The sequence below is a fragment of the Ambystoma mexicanum genome, chromosome 3p (genome assembly GCF_040938575.1).
Source record: "Ambystoma mexicanum isolate Mex_15411 chromosome 3p, UKY_AmexF1_1, whole genome shotgun sequence".
Taxonomy (NCBI): domain Eukaryota; kingdom Metazoa; phylum Chordata; class Amphibia; order Caudata; family Ambystomatidae; genus Ambystoma; species Ambystoma mexicanum.
In genome coordinates this window covers 322,862,848-322,883,599 of record NC_090925.1, presented here as the reverse complement: position 1 = coordinate 322,883,599, position 20,752 = coordinate 322,862,848, and the positions used below count along the sequence as shown (strand labels likewise).

General features: G+C 47.2%; 1 protein-coding gene across 7 annotated transcripts in view; it reads left to right on the top strand.

Moving 5' to 3' along the window:
- RTEL1 (regulator of telomere elongation helicase 1) overlaps window positions 1-20,752 on the top strand; it is a 1,752,068-nt gene that overhangs the window by 1,435,777 nt on the left and 295,539 nt on the right. The window lies entirely within an intron of this gene.

Genomic DNA, 20,752 nt, shown 5'->3' with positions numbered 1-20,752 from the left:
CCCCGCAGACCTTTAGACTGTGAAGAAGACAATCATTATGTAATTTAAACCAGTATAAATAAATATAAATTCGTCCGAATGTATGGATTAAAACATCCAGTATTGATGAATTCCAAAGTAGTTATCCATACTCCAAGGGAAATTCAAAATAGTATTTGAGTTAATTCATACAATGTTCAATGCATTTTGGGAACCATTTCTCTTTAAGACAGCATAATTATCAGTCAACAATGTAGACAGAATAATAATTTTAGAACATGATGTTGATCAATTAGATAATTCGCCAGAGATTCAAATATCACATCACTCAATAGCAACAAAATTGATTTTTTTAAATATAACTTTTAAATCCAATCTAACAAAAACAATTGTTATTCAAGCCAGTAAAGACAACCACAAAAAACATATAATTTCCTCATTACAATAATAGAAGTTATTCAATTCAAAATGTCTTAATACATTAATATGCCTGATTGTGAGAACACAAACAGTATGTGTAATAACCAAGGTGCAAATCTGGAGCTATAGATGAAGAAACAACTAGATGAGAGGGGAAAGTTCTTAAAAAGCAACTACTTTATAGTTAAAAAAAGAAAAAATCAAAGTGGTATAAAAAGAGAGCCAAGTGCCTTCAGTCTTTTGAAGAATGATTTGCAGTTGTAATCCATCTAGCACTACAAAAAGGGATCAAAAAGAACAAAACGATATCATGAGGGTAGAACATAAAATCTAAAATAAGCAAGTTCTGCTTAGCCCCGCTTTCAAAATAAACAACCATTCACATCTGGTGTTGCATTCAATGGGACCGTGCTGCAGGACAACTCGGGCAGTGTATCTCCACAGCTTCTGTCCTTTTGGAGTGCTGTAATGCTGCACTAAATGTACTCCGATATTGGCCAGTGTCTCAGTGCTCTCCTTCACAGTCTGTCCCAGTGCAGGCAGCAGCGTGTCAGGCAACGTAGAAGTCCCTTAAGCGCTCCTCCTCCTCTGCCATCCAGCCTCACCTCATTGCATGCCTATCATTCATGACTGTAATGTTGCTGGTGTAATTTCACCCCTGGCTTTTACTATGGCCGCTCCCTCCTGCTTACTGCAGTCTGCCTTTGCGGCCGCGGCTTCTCACTCACTGCTATCCGGCACGGCTCCCCAGCACTACTCCGTTGCCATCCGTCCCGCAGTCGCCTCCTCTGTCCCCTGTGTGTACGCCGCTCCTCCGGCTCCTGTCCCCCACTGCCTGCAGCAAAGGCAGCACGTCCCTCAGTCCGGTGCTCCGCACCCACCAGGCGGCTTCACGCCAGAGCAGCGTCGCTCCTATTTTGTTCAGCGGCCCACGCTTGTTCCATCCATTGGTCCGCTGCTCATAGCTACCTCAGCAGAGCCCTTCCTGGGCGCGCGCTCACCGCCATATTTGCTCCTCCTCCACCACAGCCAGCATTCGGCAGTGCGGGCTCTCCAGGCTCCATTTTGCCTCTGGATTTTGCCTGCTTGTAGCCTCAGGTTTTACTTAGCTATTCATATGCTCGTAACTACAAGCAAATTAATCAGTCCGCAGTTTCAGGATTAGTCTTCAGGATCCCTGCAGGAGCCTCAGCAAAACAAGTGTAGCCTACATGAGCCAAGACCACGCCCCTCCAAGCAATTCCTTTATCCTATCGCAGTCTGTTAACATTTCTGATTTAGATGCTAACTTGGATTCCTTTAAGAACTACTAACATAATGAATTAAGAATACAATTTCAGTTATTCTGCACAGAACAAATCCCTGGTCTTGGATTGTATTGCCTTTTATTCTCCTTCATAATGTTATATTGATCATTTTCATAAATCTCATGATGTCTCAATACTGTCCTCAGATTGGAAGTGATTATGATGGAAGTTATTCATCGTTGAAATCCCAGATAGATCCCATCACATACACACTCACACAATTTCACTTCCAACTGTTAAAGTTCTGTTTAAAGTGGTTCTATTTATATGGTGCCTCTATCACCATTTCAGTTTCTTTTATCCTTCTGTTATGGCTGCACTAATTCCTACAAACATAGTGATGTGTGGCTACGTGTTGTGATGTCATCAATGTTATGACCTCATTGCACCTACAATGTCATCACCTTTTATTACATTTGTATGTAATTTCGGCCATCTTGGCTATTTATGGTGTACTAACACTCACCAATTTCTTGCGCTCTTTACATTCTGTGGAAAACTGTTGGACCAGACTTTGGTATTTATACAATTCAACTATTTTATTTGAGTAGAACTTGGTTGTTTTAGATTTTATATTGTACCCTCATGATATCGTATTTTTTTCTTGATCCCTTTTTGTAGGGCTATAATAGATTACACCTGAGGATCTTTATTCAAAAGACTGAAGATACTTGCTCTCTTTTTATACCACTTTGTTAAGATATTTCCCTCCCATTATCTTGTGGTTTCCTTATCCATAAGGGCAGAATTGCACATTGGAGATTGGTCATCTCCCATACTTTTTTGGTTCTCACGATCAGGTATAATAATGTAAACAAATTTTAATTGAAGAACTTCTGTGATTGTTGTGAGGAAATAATAATTCTTTTTTTGTGGTTATATTTAATCAATGGAAAATTCAGACTCTGTTTTTTTGTTAGGCGACACATTAATGTGCTATTGCCACATTCATCAAGATTTCTGATGGGATTTATAAGTTATATTTAAAATATATATTTTGCTGCTTTTGAGTGACATGATTTGAATCTTTGGCAAATTATCTAATTTATCAATATGTTCCAAAATTATTTTTGTCTACATTCTTGACAGATAATCAGCTAATCATGTTGCTCCTGAGGAAGGTGAAGTGAGTGGGATTATGATACGCAGGAGGGCTCTGGTCAATCGAAGTAGGCTTCCATGATCTTGATTCTCACTGTTCCTCTCTCTCTTTCCTGTTCCCTCCACTTCCTCTGGAGCAAAGCACTTTGGGTGTGACATAAACAGGGCAAAGCCCATCCCATTCCAGCGCATGGAGTGGACCAGTAAGGCAGGCTACCTTTAGTCCCGTCACATAAGGACTTGTGCCATTAAAAGAAGGGGTCTTCCACCGCTTCAGCAGATTCGCTCAGTTCCTCTCAGATCCTTTAAGGCTGCAGATTTGTTCTGAAGATCTCACTTGACTTCCTTTGGGAAAGTTGTACAATTCCAAAGTCCTCAGCATGGGGTGAAGAAGGAATCATCCAAGACAGAAGGAAGATATGTCCCCTAACTATCTCAGGGATATTGCGAGTAATCGCTGCTATGCATCCGAATCTATTACTCTGCACCAGAATCTCCTGAGCTGGGAGAGCAGAACCTGAAAGGAACCATCCTATCCTCAAGTCCCCCTGGGTGGGCCTCTCGGCAACTGGAGAATCAGACCAGCCGAAGCACCCTGTTCTACCGAACCGCTTGCTCTGTGTTCAGTGCACCTGGAACAAGAGGGAATCGCTGGCGCTGGTTGCTTTGCTCCTTCACCACATCGAACATTGCGTGCACCTTTGACCAGCTGGACACTGCATCATTTCCTAGCTAAAGCTCGTCACTTGGTTGGCCTGAAGCGACTGATCAACGCCAGGCCCAAACCAAATCACTTGAGAGTCACACACAGACTCTAACCGGGGGTTACAACCACAGCTCGGCCGAGCTAGTTCATCGATACATCAACACACTCAAGATCACCACTTCACGACAGTCGCCTGCCAACTCGAACCGCTGGAATGTCACTCATCGACCCCTACCAGCAGCCAAAGCCTGACTAGGACAGGAACCACCCCGATCTGCATCTTTAAGAGCCACCATTCTTCTGCTTGCTGTTGGGGCCTCTATGATCCTACGTGCCCAAACTGAGCCTGAACAGCTTGCAGGTATGTTAAACCCCGGGACTATGTCAGCCCACCAATAACTGAATCCAGGTACTATTGACTCTGAACTGCCCCCTCGTTCAACTGGGACCCTAGAGACTGGTTAGGTCACAATGGCTCCTGAGTTCTACTTTCTCCAGTCTGTTGCATCTTCTCCGTTCTTCCTTTGGGGGCTGTTTTGTACAGTATTTCCTATTTGTTCTACATGCAGATGGTGTGTTTGATTAAAGTATGTATATTTTTATAGAACCTTGATTGGCCATTACCCTTATTTTGGACTATGATACTGTGTTGTTTGGGTCACAACTGGTTCACCTTCACACCCCTCTTAAGACGTTAGCCTTCCCTCGGCCGACGTTACCACAAAAGGAAAAGGAGGTATATCTCTTGACTGTCCCTGTTTTACCTTTATAATTGCACAGTGTTTTGGTTTGTAGAAGTGTGAGGGCGTAGTGGGCCATTTTACCCCTACTCATTCTTGTACTCCTGCAGAGCAAATCCAATTTGTCAGAAAGATTTTCTCACTAGTTACTCACCTCACTAGCTTGATTTCTGGCTATTTAGAGAAATAATCCATCACCACGATTACGAACTTTACATCCCCACCAAGATTGTGGTATGCATCTACTATGTCCATTCCCAACTACATCCATAAACCCTCTGGGTGTTCAATAGGTAGCAGCTCCTGTTTCCACGCCTTCATGCTCATATCTGAGTTTTGACATGGTCAATGCTCCCTCACTTTCATCTCTACCATCATATCCACTCAAGGCCACCAATAACTCTCCCAAAGTGTGTGCTTCGTACCAGTGATACCTGGCTACCTGTCATGAGATTGGTCAATCAACTTCCCACTAACCCTAGCGGGAGCCACCAATACTTGCCCTTGAAATAACAACCCCCTTCCAATGGATTGTGTCCTCCCACGGATTCCTGATCTTAGATATTTACTCTCCTGCTTTGCAGTGTTCCGAAACCTTTTCCGAGCAGGGTCATCGTGCGCACTGGTGCCGATAGCCTTCGAGTTGTCTTCATGACCCGACGTGATGTTGATCCGGGTGCAAATAGCGCGCTCGCCTCCCTGTGACCTCAGTTCCTTTTTACTGCATGCCCAACATGCTACTTGGGAACTTTGCTTCAGAAATTCTCTGAGGTACTTATTTTTCTTCAAAATTCGTTCACATTTTAGAAGACTTTGTCAGCATGTCAACCCCGAAACCCTCCGGTTTAAAAACATTCCTAGATTGCGGCGCAAAAATGTCACTTACCGATCCACACAGGGTTTGTCGATGGTACCTTGGTACCAACCATGTTGTGGCAGATTGTGGTCATGTCCGGTTATGACACCAAGGGCCTTAATCATCTTTGAAGTCTCCAAGCACGACACCATCGAAGATTCGACACAAGGAAAGGGGCTCCACAGCAAATAAAACGCCTGAGAAGGAGAGCCAATGGTAAACAAAACACTGTAAGAGATCCCACTCAGGAGCGACTCCCCTACTCCTCCTTCCTCGTCGAAGAAGAAGAGAAGGAGAATTTCAATGGATTGCTTTTCTCCGTCAGATTCCTCATCTCAATAGATATCCATTGTCCAGCTCTGTTGCTCTGACATTTTCTCGACAGGGGTGTAGTGGACCTCTACTCGGTCATCTGCTCGTCTTACGCGGTGGTCGAGACGCTTGTAGCGGAGCCCTAGAGGCCAATGTATTGGGTACCAGCGTAAATAGCTCCGACGGGCCCCATGGGAGAGGCTTCTAGAGGGCGATTTTCATGGCTCTTTGGCCACGGAGCTCGAGAGCTCAGTTGGCGCCGATGGTAGGCGTGGTGTCGGGGTACCGAGCGCCGCTTTTGCTGCCGAGGCCTGCTGGTCGGGGGTGGGAGCTGCGCCGACAGCCGCCTGTTGACGAAACATTTCCAGCATTTCTTTGTTAAACAAATCCCACTCTTCGCGAGTGGCTGGTCCCTTAGAGGGCTTACCTCGCTTCGAGGAAGAATCTGATTCCCGCCAGTGGTGGCGTCGCTTCTTCCAAGAGGATGAGGACTGGCTTCTGGAGTGGGACCTCTTTTTTTTTTTTTTTCTTTTTTTTTTCTTGCAGTGCCTCCCTCGTCGTGACGAGTGGGCTCCTCAACCTCAGTCTCAGATGATCGGACGAGAGACCGTGCCGGAGACTTCAGCGACAGTCGGCCCAGGTGCAGCTTTCCGGCTCGGTCTCGCAGAGACTTGGGTTGCAACTTGGCGCACAACGCGCAGCCTCCGTTTCGTGAGTGGAACCCTAACATCATAAACGGATGTCATGTGGGTTTGTCACCAACATTTTGGCCTCACAATCTGAGCACCGTTTGAAACCCAAGATCCGATGCAAACCCATTATCTAGGTAAATTGAAAAAAGGTAGTGAAAAAGTCTAGTGAAACTAGAGTAAGTTCCTGATGCAGCGTGTGAGCTCGGGGGAAAAAGTGGGAGGTACTGAGGCATGGGGCGTAGTGATGTGGTATATGTATGGCACCTGACGTCACTTCCGGAGCTGACAATCGAACACTGTGCAAGACGGAATGATGGCCGAGTTGAGGTCCACTCTGCCCCCGTCGACAAAATATCTGAGCAGCAGATCTGGACAATGGATATCTATCAAGATGAGGAATCTGCGAGAGAAGAATCCATAGAAAGAACATTATGGTAAGGTAATTTCTCCGTATTCATTGATGGACTTGTCTCCAGAGAAATGGGTATAGTTCCGTAAAAATCTGCCTCAGCAGAAAAGTGGGAAGAGGTTTGCATCAAAAAGATGCATGTCTTCGAGAAAGCAGGTCCGCCCATTCTCTTCCTCCAAGAAGACCTCTGAGCACTCCGCACCCAACGCGGCCAGGAGGGATTCGACTCACCAACACACCTCATGCACCTATGAGCCTGACACCGATGAAACCCTCAATCCGGCTGTCGACGGCAATGGCAGCCGATGCATTTTTGACGTTGAGGATCCCTCGAGTAGATTTGTCCCAAAATCTACTAGGGATTGTATGTCCTTTTCACAGGTTTTTTGAAGGGGGCAATGCCCCGGTTCTATTCGGGTTTGAGCCCATTGCTATTCCTCAACGTCTTGAGGAGTTCCAGGATGAGTTAAAGAGGTTGTCTGACATAGGTTTAGCCCTGCATGTCGCAAGTGGTTTGGACACCTCTCCTGAAGTGGAATTTCCACAGGGAGATCCTAGAGCCCATACAAATGTGTCATATAGGAAAATTATGGCTAAGGCGATGGATGCCTTAGATTAGGGTCCCCCACCTGGCGACATAACGGAATGTGACCTGGCTGACAATCTTGCCAAGGACTCCTCTGTTTAACCAATTTCTACCTGCATTACCTGCTTTAAGTGCCATACTGCCAGAGGCAACCCCATTTGTTTTTCCAGATTGGGATCTTAATCTGGTTTTGACCTACTTGATAGTCGCTTCGTTTCAGCCTATGCACTAATTTTCTTTGCAGATGTTATCCCTTCAGACGGCATTCTTTGTCGTGATCACTTCGGCTAGGAGGGTTACCGAGCTGCAAGCCTTATGCGGCAAACCTCCTTTTTTTTTTAAAGTTCTTTCGTGAGAAAGTCTCTCTTAAAGTCTGCCCGGGATTCCTTCCTTCAGAGTTTCATCTTTCCGATTCTATTGATTTACCTGTCTCTTACCCTCCTCCACATCCCTCGAAAGAGGAAGAGCGGTTCCACCACCTTGATCCCAAGAGAGTGTTATGTTTAGGACATCCTAGTTTAGGATATGAGACTAATTGTTTGTGGCACATTGCTTGTTTACAAAAAAGTCTTTCCATCACTAAACAAACCCTGTACTGTTGGATTATTTTGTGCATATCTGAGTGTTACCAATCGGCAGGCAAAGAGCTTCCAGCGGGCATCAGGGCACACTCAAACAGAGGGGTTTCAGCCTCTACAGCCGTCCAGAGAGGGGTTCCTGTTAGGGATATATGCAGAGCAGCCACTTGGTCATCCTTACATACATTCACCAAGCACTATGCCTTGGATGTTGCACAGGGATGCAATGTTCGGTTCTACAGAATCTACTGGTTTAAGTCTTTCTGCCCTCCTCCATTATTCTAACTGTTCAGGGAGTCTATCAAGATGAGGGATCTGTGAGAGAAAAGCAATCCATTGAAGGACAAATTACTCACCGTAATGATCTTTCTACGGATTTTTCTCTCGCAGATTCCTCATAACCCTCCCATCCATCCCCACTCATAAAGTTCTGCGGGTTGAAGACCAGCTGTTCATTGGATACACAGGACCGAAAATGGGTAAATGAATTACAAAACAGACCATCTCTAGATAGATAGTGCTTTGTGTGTCTGAATGCTACACCAGAACGGGTAAGGAAATCCCTGAAGGCACGTTCCACTAGAGGTGTGGCAGCTACCTCTGCTCTCCAAAGAAGGGTACCGGTAAAGGATATCTGTGAGGCAGCATTGTAGTCCTCCGTATACACATTTGCAAAACATTATTGCCTAGAAATAGTATCCGCAAATTAGTCTCGTTTTGGCAGGGCTGTCCTCTAACAATTGGTGACGTACTTCCCATGGAGTTCGCTCCTCCCCTCCTCCGTAATGGTCTTCCAGCGGGCATCAGGGCACACTCAAACAGAGGGGTTTCAGCCTCTACAGCCGTCCAGAGAGGGGTTCCTGTTAGGGATATATGCAGAGCAGCCACTTGGTCATCCTTACATACATTCACCAAGCACTATGCCTTGGATGTTGCACAGGGATGCAATGTTCGGTTCTACAGAATCTACTGGTTTAAGTCTTTCTGCCCTCCTCCATTATTCTAACTGTTCAGGGAGTCTATCAAGATGAGGGATCTGTGAGAGAAAAGCAATCCATTGAAGGACAAATTACTCACCGTAATGATCTTACTACGGATTTTTCTCTCGCAGATTCCTCATAACCCTCCCATCCATCCCCACTCATAAAGTTCTGCGGGTTGAAGACCAGCTGTTCATTGGATACACAGGACCGAAAATGGGTAAATGAATTACAAAACAGACCATCTCTAGATAGATAGTGCTTTGTGTGTCTGAATGCTACACCAGAACGGGTAAGGAAATCCCTGAAGGCACGTTCAACTAGAGGTGTGGCAGCTACCTCTGCTCTCCAAAGAAGGGTACCGGTAAAGGATATCTGTGAGGCAGCATTGTAGTCCTCCGTATACACATTTGCAAAACATTATTGCCTAGAAATAGTATCCGCAAATTAGTCTCGTTTTGGCAGGGCTGTCCTCTAACAATTGGTGACGTACTTCCCATGGAGTTCGCTCCTCCCCTCCTCCGTAATGGTCTTACTGCTATGGGAGTCTATCTAAAATGAGGAATCTGTGGGAGTACACAATCCACTAGATGAACAAATTACTTACCCTGGTTCTGTTCTTTCTACTGGATGTCCCTCCCACGGATTCCTCACCGCCCTGCCAGCCTAGCCATTCCGCGGTTACGGAGCTCTCTGATACAATGACACAATGACTCGCCTTTAACTGTAATTAATTTTTGTCTCAAATCCTTATCATGGCTGTTCAATAGGGGGAAAAACAACTGAGGTCACTGGGCGCTGAGCACGCTATTTGTACCCACTTCGACGTCACATCTGGTCACGAAGATGACTGGACGACCATCGACACCAGTGCGCACAACATCCCCTGCTGGGAAAGTTTCCGAAGGCTACAAAGTTGGAGAATAAATATCTAAGATGAGGAATCAGTGGGAGGAACATACATTGGAGAGAACATCCAGTAGAAAGAGCGTTACCAGGATTAAGTAATTTGTTCTTTTCCACTGTCAGCTGCTCCCATATCTCTGAATACGGATTCCGTTCTATCTGTATTTCCTTTTCTAAAGGCCAATCTTCACTTGTCCATCTCATCGCTTCCATCAATCTACAATCGGATGCTTATCCTCTCTCCCATTCATCCTTAGTCAACAGTGAACCTTGTTGATTTAACCAGTGTGTATGCTGTTGTTAGGCAGAAACCTGTGCAGTTCTCTTAGGGACCACTGCAAAAGGCTTAAGACTACAGGTGTTGGCAGTAAACCCAATTGGTAGCAGTCTGTACCACCCAGATTTACCTGGTACCTGTGACTGAGCAGCCAATCTTCTCTCCAGAAGAGTAAGACAGTTTCTCCAGCATTGGATCTTTCATGGATTCACATGCTTAGAATATTCCCCGTCGTCAGACTGGGAACCCTCGGTACACATATATAGTCGTTTCCAATAGGAAAAAACTTCCGACACTTGTGTGTCCTATCCCCGTCTACGTCCTCTCTGGGGCCGCCCACGCACGCCCCGTTGGACGCAATGGTATACAATCCACGCCCCCGCGGGTCCCGTCAGATTTCAACCGTCTCCAAAGATAGTGGGATCTCCTCGCGTAGTCTCTTCTGCTAGATTTTGTCGAATTGTCGAACTCCTGTGAGTTTGTTAATTTTATCGGAATGTCGGGAAAACCTCTATTTCGCCCGTGTGCCACGTGCGGATTGAAGAAGGTTTACGAGGGGGACGGCCATTTAGACTGTATTTATTGCCTCCACCTTCACCACTCGGCAGACCAGTGTGAAATATGAAAAGGTTTTTCCCAGAAAACCCTGAAGGATCGAAATCGACGGCTGGTATCCTGGTTAAATGACGGTGCGGGAGCGTACCCTCAGTCAGAGGTGGGCTCTGTGCGCAGCGTGGCCTCTGCGAAAACATCAGGAGCCCCTCGACGCTCAACTTCGTCGGAACCTCCGGCTAAGAAGTCACGACCTGCCAGTGAGATGGGCCTTGAAATCATTCCTTCCACATATCAAAGGATCAAAAGTAAGAGTGCTGACAGACAACACGACAGCCATGTTCTACTTGATAAAGCACGATTGATCATGAGGCCTCTACAGGAGTTCCTGTCGGACAGATGGAAGCAGGCCACGGGCCAGTGGTCAGACAGGATAACCGTCGACGACGAGGGTGTCATCAGATCCCTCCAATGGTGGAAAATCTTTCACAACCTGGACAGAGGGGTTCCTCTACAAGAGCCGGAATTTCAGAACACCATCATCACGGACGCCTCCCTGACGGGCTGGGGAGCACACATGAACGATCATCAAACCCAGGGCAGACAGATATATCCCTCTCACCATCTAGGGATCCATCCTGGGTGTCGGATGTGGAAATGGAAACACCAAAGAGTCCCACTCACCCGTCACCACCGGACGATATAGGTGCCTTTCATTCTATGATGGAAAAAGCGTGCAAGGAGTTTGGCCTGGTCCAACAGGAGGAGAAAAAGGACTGTTTTCTTTTTGACCATATGGGCAAGAGTAGACGCTCAATATTCTCAATACCCATTTTAGACCATGTCTGGAAAGAAGGTGTTCAAACCATGCGTCACCCATTTTCTGAGCCGGCTGTCAAAGGCCGCATTGAAAAGAAATTTAAAGTACCAGACTCTACACCGAAGTGTCTTTCGGCTCAACCTACACCGGACTCGGTGGTGTCGTCGGCGACGACGAGAAAAGCAAAGGCCCAACATAAATGCTCTACCCCTCCAGATAATGAGGCGAGGCGCCAAGACGTGTTTGGTAAGAAGGTTCTTTCTGTGGGGGCCTCAACGGTGAAAGCAGCTAACTCCCTGGCGATTGTGGCCAGATATGACAGGGAGATGTGGCACAGACTGGCACCTATCCTGGACCACTTCCCGGAAGAACATAGAAGAACGGCGATGTCCCTGGTTCGAGAAGGCGAAGAAGCATCGAATCATGCTATTAACATAGCGGTGGACCTGGCAGATTCGGGTTTTAAACAAATAAATAACGGAGTTGTTCTAAGACGCCAGGCTTGGCTTAAGTGCACCAACTTCAGACCCGAAGTACAGTATAAAGTTTTGGACATGCCCTTCGAAGGTGATCTTCTTTTCGGAGAAAAGGTGGACGAGGCCTTGAAGGGCATGAAGGAGGACTCAGATACAGCACGCTCGTTGGGTTCTCTCCAGAGTGGTAAGCCCTTTCGTTCTTTTCGTCCCTTTAGAGGAGCATCTGGAAACTCAAGATTCTCAGCAACCAGGGATAGATCTTTTGGTAGATCAGCGTATCCTTCCCAAGGATATAGACGCGCCTCTCAGACCTCAAGCCGGCGCAGAAACTTCCAGTCTTCCAAGAGACGACGAACTTATTCGTCGTCGACCAGCAATGACGGGAAGCGTACCGTTCTGGGAGGAAGAGTGTCAAGCTGCATCGAGGAATGAGAGACCATCACAACAGATCAGTGGGTTTTGTACACTGTGAGGTACGGACATTCCCTACTATTCAAATGCAAACCTCCAAAATGTCCACCAATACACCTATCCCAGCCACATCTAAACATCTTGCGGCAGGAAGTAACACTCATGTTACAGAAAGGCGCCATCGAATTAGTCCATGCATCGCAGAAAGGCCTAGGGGTATACTCACGGTGTTTTGTGGTAAAGAAGCCAAACGGAAAATGGCACCCTATTCTCGACCTGCGAGACCTCAACAAGACCCTACAGAGTCAAAAATTGAAAATGCTTACACTGCAGGAGGTGATCAGATCCGTCCAAATGGACGATTTTTAGGCGTCACTAGATCTACAGGACGCGTACTTCCACATTCCGGTGTGTCAAAAACACAGGAGGTTTCTGAGGTTCATGGTAGGTCAGACACACTACCAATTTGCAGTGCTCCCATTTGGTCTAAAGTCCTCCCCAAGAACGTTTACAAAATGTTTGGCACCTGTGGCAGCCTGGCTGCGAAAGGGAGGGCATCATGTATACCCGTACCTCGACGACTGGCTTGTGAGGGGATCCTCCGACAGCGTACAAGCCACATTACAACTTCTGCAACGACTGGGGTTCGCAGTGAACTTCGAAAAGTCTTCTTTAAAGCCCTCAAGGAGCTTGAAGTTCTTGGGAGCTCAATTCGAAACCCACTCGGGAATAGTGAAACCGTCCCCAGACAGAATATTGAAGATCGAACAACTGACGAGTCAACTTCGCCTACAGAGCACATTTTCCGTGAGAAAATATGTGGCAATCCTGGGTTCCAAGGCGGCACCAGATCCAGGACCCTTTCGGCGGAAGCTCAAAAGATCTGGCACTGGGCGTTGAAACACAACATATCCTTAGTGGCTTACCATCTCCCGGGTGTGAAGAATGTGCAAGCGGATTCCCTGAGCAGGACAATGGCTCAAATACACGAGTGGGAGCTGGACACCGGTCAGCTACAAATAATCTTCGAAAGGTGGGGGACCCCCTCAATCGACCTCTTTGCAACGAAAGAAAAAAGGAAATGCGAACAGTTAGCGAGCAGATGGCCTCAAAAAGGATCCCTGGGGGAAGCGTTCTCGTTTCCTTGGACGGAAAAATTCCTGTACGCTTTCCCTCCGTTCCCCCTTATACAGAGGACAATCCAGGGGATTCGCAGGTACAAATGCCGGGTCATTCTAGTGGCACCGTTTTGGCCGAGACAACCATGGTTTTCCGACCTCCTACATCTGTCGTTGGAACAGCCTATAACTCTCCAGAAAGTGCCGAACCTACTGTCCAGGGACAAGGGAACGGTGTGGCACCACAATCCGGACAGCCTCAACTTAACATCATAGCTCCTGACTTTTCAGAGTTTGGCAGCTTGAAAGTCTCGTCGGATTGCCGGAGAATTCTGCAGGCGGCTAGGGTCCCTTCGACTAACAAATCATACATATGCAAATGGCGAAGGTTCTGTACGTGGTGTCAAACACAGCACGAAATTCAGCCTTTAGAAGTAACCCCTGAACAAATTCTTCCGTATCTTCTTCACCTAGCTGAGAGTGGGCTGTCATCATCGTCCATCAAAGTGCACTTGACAGCCATTTCAAGGTTTACGAGGAGGAGACAGTCTTCACCATTATTCAGTGACAAACTGGTGAAACATTTCATGAGGGGTCTCTTTAGAACTTTCCCCCCTACGAAACGGTTCCCACCGTCGTGGAGTTTAAATGTGGTGTTGGCTTCCTTAATGAAGCCTCCATTTGAGCCAATGTCCTCTTCATCCATGCAGTTCCTACCTTGGAAACTGGCTTTCTTAATTGCCATTACATCGGCTAGAAGAATGTCGGAATTACAGGCATTGGTCATAGATCCTCCATATATGAGATTCTTTAAGGACAAAGTAATTTGATCAACTAACCCTACTTTCATCCCGAAAGTACCGACAGTCTATCACAAGCACTCGACCCTGGTCCTTCATACTTTCTTTGCGTCCCCGTCGTCGACGGCGGAAAAAGCCCTTCATACTCTGGACGTCAAAAGGGCGTTAAAATTTTACCTGCAAAGGACGCAAGATATCAGAACTACCAGACAGTTGTTCATTGCCTACGGTCCGTCGACGAGAGGAAGGGCAATCTCCAAGCAAGGCCTGGCTCGTTGGGTCTCTTCGGCAATTACTTTTAGTCACTCCAAGGCTGGGAGACCGCTACAAGGACGCCCTAGAGCCCATTCGACGAGATCGACAGCCTCCTCCGCGGCTCTATGGGCAGGAATTCCTCTGACAGACATCTGCCAGGCGGCGGCATGGTCTGTCCCACACACGTTTACACGCCATTACTGCCTGGAAAGGCAGCACGCGGATGAGGTACAGATGGGACGGGCAGTGCTAAGCCATCTGTTTCAATGAGGTAAGCCAAGTACGGTGAAACTGTTGTCGCTTACTTTGCCTAATATATATATATATATATATATATATATATATATATATATATATATATATATATATATATGTAGGTGGGTGGATAATTGTGTATAGATGCATAACTATGTATTATAGAAATGCTTATATCAGAAAATAAGTTGCGGCTTACATACATATTTGAACTGGGGGTGTTTTTTGTCTTTGTGAATGTAAATTACATTGCACTCTCACCTCCTTCTTCGATGATACTGCTATACAATCTATTCTAAGCATGTGAATCCATGAAAGATCCAATGCTGGAGAAGGGAGTAGTTTCTTACCTGTAACTCCATTTCTCCAGCATTGGTATCTTTCATGGATTCACATGCGCCCACCGGCCTCCCCGGAATGCAATGTGCAAGATATGTATGTAAGCTGCCCCCCCCCCCCTTTTCTCTTTGGAGGGGCCGAAATCTTACGGGACCCGCGGGGGGCGTGGCTTGTATACCATTGCGTCCAACGGGGCGTGCGTGGGCGGCCCCGGAGAGGACGTAGACGGGGATAGGACACACAAGTGTCGGAAGTTTTTTCCTATTGGAAACGACTATATATGTGTACCGAGGGTTCCCAGTCTGACGACGGGGAATATTCTAAGCATGTGAATCCATGAAAGATACCAACGCTGGAGAAATGGAGTTACAGGTAAGAAACTACTCCCATATAGAGTATACAAGATAGGTACCAAAATACAGTAGCACAAGTAAACACTGACCAGAGCTTGGGTATAAAAGTATATAATTATTTATTTAAAAACACACTTTATGAAATACACTAACTCTAATATGGCAAGCAAGTTCAAACACAGTCACTATTAATATATATACATCCCTGATCACTTATTGAACAAGTCTTAGTTAAAACACCACTTATTTGTAGACAGAGGTGAGTGCTTAACCTAAGATGGCACTCCAATAAGTTAATTAAAAAGGGAGGGAAAAAGGCAAAATTAGGAACATACACAATACCAACACTTTAGGTGAACCAGAGCAAGTCAGAAAAGGCAGAGTCTACTGAGGAGCAAGAAAGTCATAGGCCAGACCCACTCTTGGAGAGAGCAAGGCGGAATGTGTCCAAGATCACACAGTAGAATAGTACTTTAAAAAGAGTCTTGCAGATAGTTCAAGAAAGGGTTGGATCAAGTCAGGAAAAGTTAAGTAGCAGGTCCCAAGTCACCCCAGGATAGAAAGTCAAGGATTTACGAGACACCTCGAACAGTCTGTTATAAGGGAGACCAGGCGGAACTCAGTACCTGAAATGGTGAGGAAGCTCCAGCGGGGGCAGTTGTTCCTGGCAGCGGGTGCAAGTAGGTGTTTCGTCCAGAGGAAGAGAGGGTCTCGACGTGGAGGAAAGCTTGAGGTCGTTGCACTGCCGGGGAAGAGACCAGCAGAGTTTCTCTGTTAAAAGGTACTACCCTTTTATTTGCGGTAGTGGTGAAGCGTGGCTATCCAGCCGCCTGGGTGCTTGGCACGGGTGATTCGACCACAAGACGATCCAGGAAGGCAAAAAAGAGGGTGAACTGGTTATCCCCACCAGTTCAGAGGAAGAAGACTCTCCGGGATGAAAATCTTCTCTGTCGTTGGGAAGTGGTGAGACGGTTCAGCAGGGCTCCACCGGTGGTGTCGTTGTTGCAGGTCGGCTCAGCTTCCCCCTCTTCGGATTCTTTGGTCCTGTGGCGACTTCTGAAGTTCCAGTCCCCAAAGCCCTGCTTTTATGCAGAAAACCCCCATTCATCAGTCCTAGCTGTCACTCAAACATGCTAGTGGTGAGCCGGGCGGCTCACCACTGGGCCAATCATACAAGAGTGCAACTTGAGTTGCCGAGGCAACTCAGTCCATGGTGCCTAAACCCCCCTCCCACACATCCTGTAGACCCAGACAGAGTGGCACCACTTTTGGAGGCTTCTGTGTAGAAGCCCGCCAAAAAGTGGAACAAAGGGCTCGACTTGGGTTGGAGTTACAGAGGCGAACACAAACGCCATTTTAAAACCGAGTCCTGGCAAAAAGACCCAACCGGGGAATAAATATTAAATAAATAACCCTCCGGTATCTTTAACATTGCAATAAAAAAGTGGTGCGTTTAAAATGAATGGGAAAATCCCATAGGAAATATTCTGGTGGAATATTTCGCGTGGTAACCACTGCCACCAGCCAGAAACTCGACGAGGGGGGACTGCACAGTGCCCCCTCAAAAAGCAGACCCAGGGGCAATTAATTACCCCTACCAGTACTTCCACAATATGATGGTTTGTACTGGTTCTGTTCACAATTTAAGACTAGTAAAGTCAATGGTGACTTTACATGCCCTGGCAGACAGTAGTCAGTCCCAGGGTATGGAGTCTATGTTTGGGGGTCACTATGACACCCCTGTGTTACTGCACTGAGGGTGCTGTGTAACACACTTAACAAAAATGCATGAAACCCTATGGAGTAAAAGACCCCACAGCCCATAAAACACATTACCAAGTCAAAGTCTATCTCAAATCATGCCTAAGAGTGGGAGAAAAAGAGTCTCACTCTTAACAGGAGAAAAAAAATAAACCCCAAAAATCCAGCAAAGCTGCTGGGGGACTCACAAGGGTTAGGAAATTAGCCTGAACAGAGAATTCTCCCTAACAGCTGTGCTGGCTATTGCCTCTTTTTCCACACACATTTCTTTGCTCACATCATGTCCAATTAAAGGCAATCTGGACAAAAGATCTGCTAGCCTATTACATGCCGCCGGCATCTACTCCATATGGAAATCATATTTTCAATGGACTGCTTTTCTCCCGCAGATTCCTCATATGATGGACATCCTATAGAGCTTTGCTGCTTCGGAAATGTTTTTCACAGGAGGCGTAGTGGATCTGCCCTCGATCCGTCTTGCTCGGCTCTCGTTCGTCGGCTTCGGACGTGACGTTAGGTATCGTATATAAACTCTGTCACTACGCCCCATACCTCAGTTCCTTTTTTCCACTCTTGACACGCTGTTTGGGAACACGGTCGATTCTTTGACTTATCAATAGAAGTTTTCATCAGAAATACTTAGATTGTTTTTTTTTTGACACGTGATGTCCATCGCCCAGGTTTGAGATTTGAAGCAGTGTACCGATTGTCACACAGAGATGTCCATAACTGACCCGCATGAGATATTCCTCTGGTGCCTTGTCATGGGACAAAAGGTGTGCGTTGTTTGCCATAATGCAACCAAAATCTTTGCGCGATCTGGCTGCTAAGCACGCGCTGGGTCAACCGCCCTCGAAATCTCTGGCGCGGTTGACGGTTCGGTCCTCAGAGGCCAAAAGCAAGGGGCATACCCCCGAGAAAGAACACTGGCGAAAGAAGAAATGGTCCCACTCGAGGAGCCATTCTTCCTCGTCCCATAAGAAGAAGCGGTTTCACCGCCATTGTCAGGACTCTGATTTGTTGACGTAAACCGTTGGCTTGGCCTATCACTCGCCTGGAGTGGGGGGGATTTCAAAACCTCCATGTTCGAAAAGTTTAAGAAGCATGCCGCTGTAGGCGCAGGTAAACAACCCACACATTAGGCCTCGGAGGACAGAGCGTCAATCAGCGTTCCCGACCCCTCACAAGCCTCAGTGCCGACAACATCAGCTTTGAAAAACCGTTTGGCATCGAAGGAGGCGTCAGGACCCTCAAATCGGGGTATGTCACACGTTTCTCAGCGTGCCAATACTTCAGCATCACGTACTCGGTCGACACCTATGGTCATACTGTCAGCTCTGAAGGACACGTCGGCACCGACACTCGCCGATAAATCCTTCACTCCGCTCTCCTGATCCGATTATTTTATTTTGCCACTGTCAATCATTTTCGGCAACAAATAACATGGGAGATTAAGATGACGTCGACCCCATGTTCATGGGAATAGGTGGTGTTGACTGTTTTGAAGACCATAGCCAGCTGCTTGAGCTAGCTCAAGGTCTCCATGAGGCCAGCGGGTTGGAAACTTTGCCGCACCTGGAATTACAGCTCTATTCCCATAACTATGCCAAGTTAACAGCCTTAGTAGAAAGGGTCATTGACACTTTAGGTCTGCAGTCCTCAGCAATGCCGGTACAGGGGTACGACCTGACTGATATTCTAGATGAAGGTCCGGTTACAGAGCTCAAGATGAAATTGCTGACCCTCTGACCTCTCTGAGGCAGCACCCTTGTTCTGTTCCCCCAGTCAGTTCCACCATATCCGGGAAGTATAGGCCGTCCAGAGGGGACCCATCATTCCTCTCTTCTCACTCTTCTCCGGAAGGGCTCATTATCCAAGCTGCTACCGTCTCCTCCAGACCAGCTTCTTCAACTTCCACTATTACAGCCGATTGGGAAGCAAAGAAGGTTGATGCCTTGGCAAAAAGGCTTTCACATCGGGCAGTATGGCCCTTAAAGCTACAAATGTGGCTAGTGGCTTTGCGAAATATTAATTTGATCTTTGGACGGCAATGAAAATGCTGCGCAGTACATCCGTGAGGGAGAAATGCGTGAGGGCTTCCTACAGCTGGTGGACAGTGGGGAAGGAGGTGGCCAGGCAGTCGCTTTGAACGGGCTTGGACATCGCCTACTGCATGGGCCATTCTATGGTGTCGGTTATATTGCTGAGGAGGCAATACTACTTAAAATCTTCAGGCTTTTCGCCTAATGGCCAGAGCAAATTACTGGCCATGCCCTTCAATGGTGATTTCCTGTTCAGTCAAAAGGCTGATGAATCCTTAGAGAAATTTAAGGAATCGAAAAATTGCTGCTAGATCACAGGGCTGGGCTGCACAGCCGGAAGAGCCTGCCTGCAGCTTCGCCTCCAGTGGCAGAGACTACAGGCGTTATGTACCTTATGGCAGGAAAGCACAGCTCCTGCCAGCCAGGCAAGGGCAGAAGCATTTCTTGCACTCTGGAAGTGGCAAGGGTTCTTCTAGGGGCTGGCAAGCAGCGACAACAGTGGTGGCTACCCAGCCTCTTAAGCCGCTTTGATTTCTCCTCCCACAACTTACTGGCTGGTGGACGGTTGGCACAGCATTAACCGCGGTGGCAGGAGATGAACTCTGATGCCTGGGCCCTGCAGCTCGTTCGGTGGGTTACTGTCTGCCCTTCTTAAGAAAACCACCGGACAGACCTCCACCACCTCCGATTCACCCTGGACAGGAGCTCCAGGAAGAACTGCCAGCCCTGTTATAGGGTGCCGTGGAAGTGGTACCGCCCGACCAGAGAGGTTCAGGTTGATATTCCTGGTATTTCCTGGTACCCAAGAAGGGAGGAGGTCTCCGTCCCATTCTGCACCTCAGAGCCTTGAACAAGTTTCTGAGGAAAGACAAATTCAGGATGGTGACGTGGAGAGAAATCCTCAATGCTCTCGAGCTACCGGACTGCTGGTGTCAATAGATCTGCAGGACGCTTATTACCATGTGCCGATACATCAGGAGCACAGGAGGTTCCTGGGGTTACTCATAGGGGACAAGCACTATCATGCCACATTACCAGATGCTTCCTTCCTCCGCCTCTTGGGTCTCATGGCCTCCTGTATTTTTCTAATGCCAGAGGCCAGGCTGCGCATAAGATCCCTACAGTGGCTCCTAAGGAGTCAATGTTCACATTACCTCTGAGCCCTTTTGGATCCCCTCAAGGTGTCCAGCAAAGTGGTCAACGACCTCGACTGTAGGGTGGTCTGCAGGAATCTGATGGAGGGGGAACCCTTCTGGCCTCCCTGGCCTCAGGCCCGAGTGGTCACGGATGCATCTCTGAAGGGTTGGGTTGCCTTAGGTTAGCAGCGTAAGCCAGGTGGCACATCAACAGGCTGGAGTTGAGAGCCATCAGGTAAGCCCTGAGGGCGTTTGCTGTATCTCTGGAGGGGAAGCATATCCTCATTCTGATGGACAACACAGAGACAATGCACCACCTGAACAAGCAGGGTGACGTGCACTTGCGCCCCCTTCGCAGAGAGGCGTGTTGTTCGTTTATCGAACACTGGTGATGGGGGTCGCCCGTTGAGGATTCGGGTGCCTGCGGTTAGAATGAGAGACTATGTCTGGAAAGGTGGGAGTGAGTAATGCATGGGTGAAGGTATTACTCATCCGCAGTGCTTCATATAATGCTTGGATGATTCATAATGTTACAAAATATTTTATAATGTTCAGATTGGTTGGTGCGCACTTGATATTTATCGA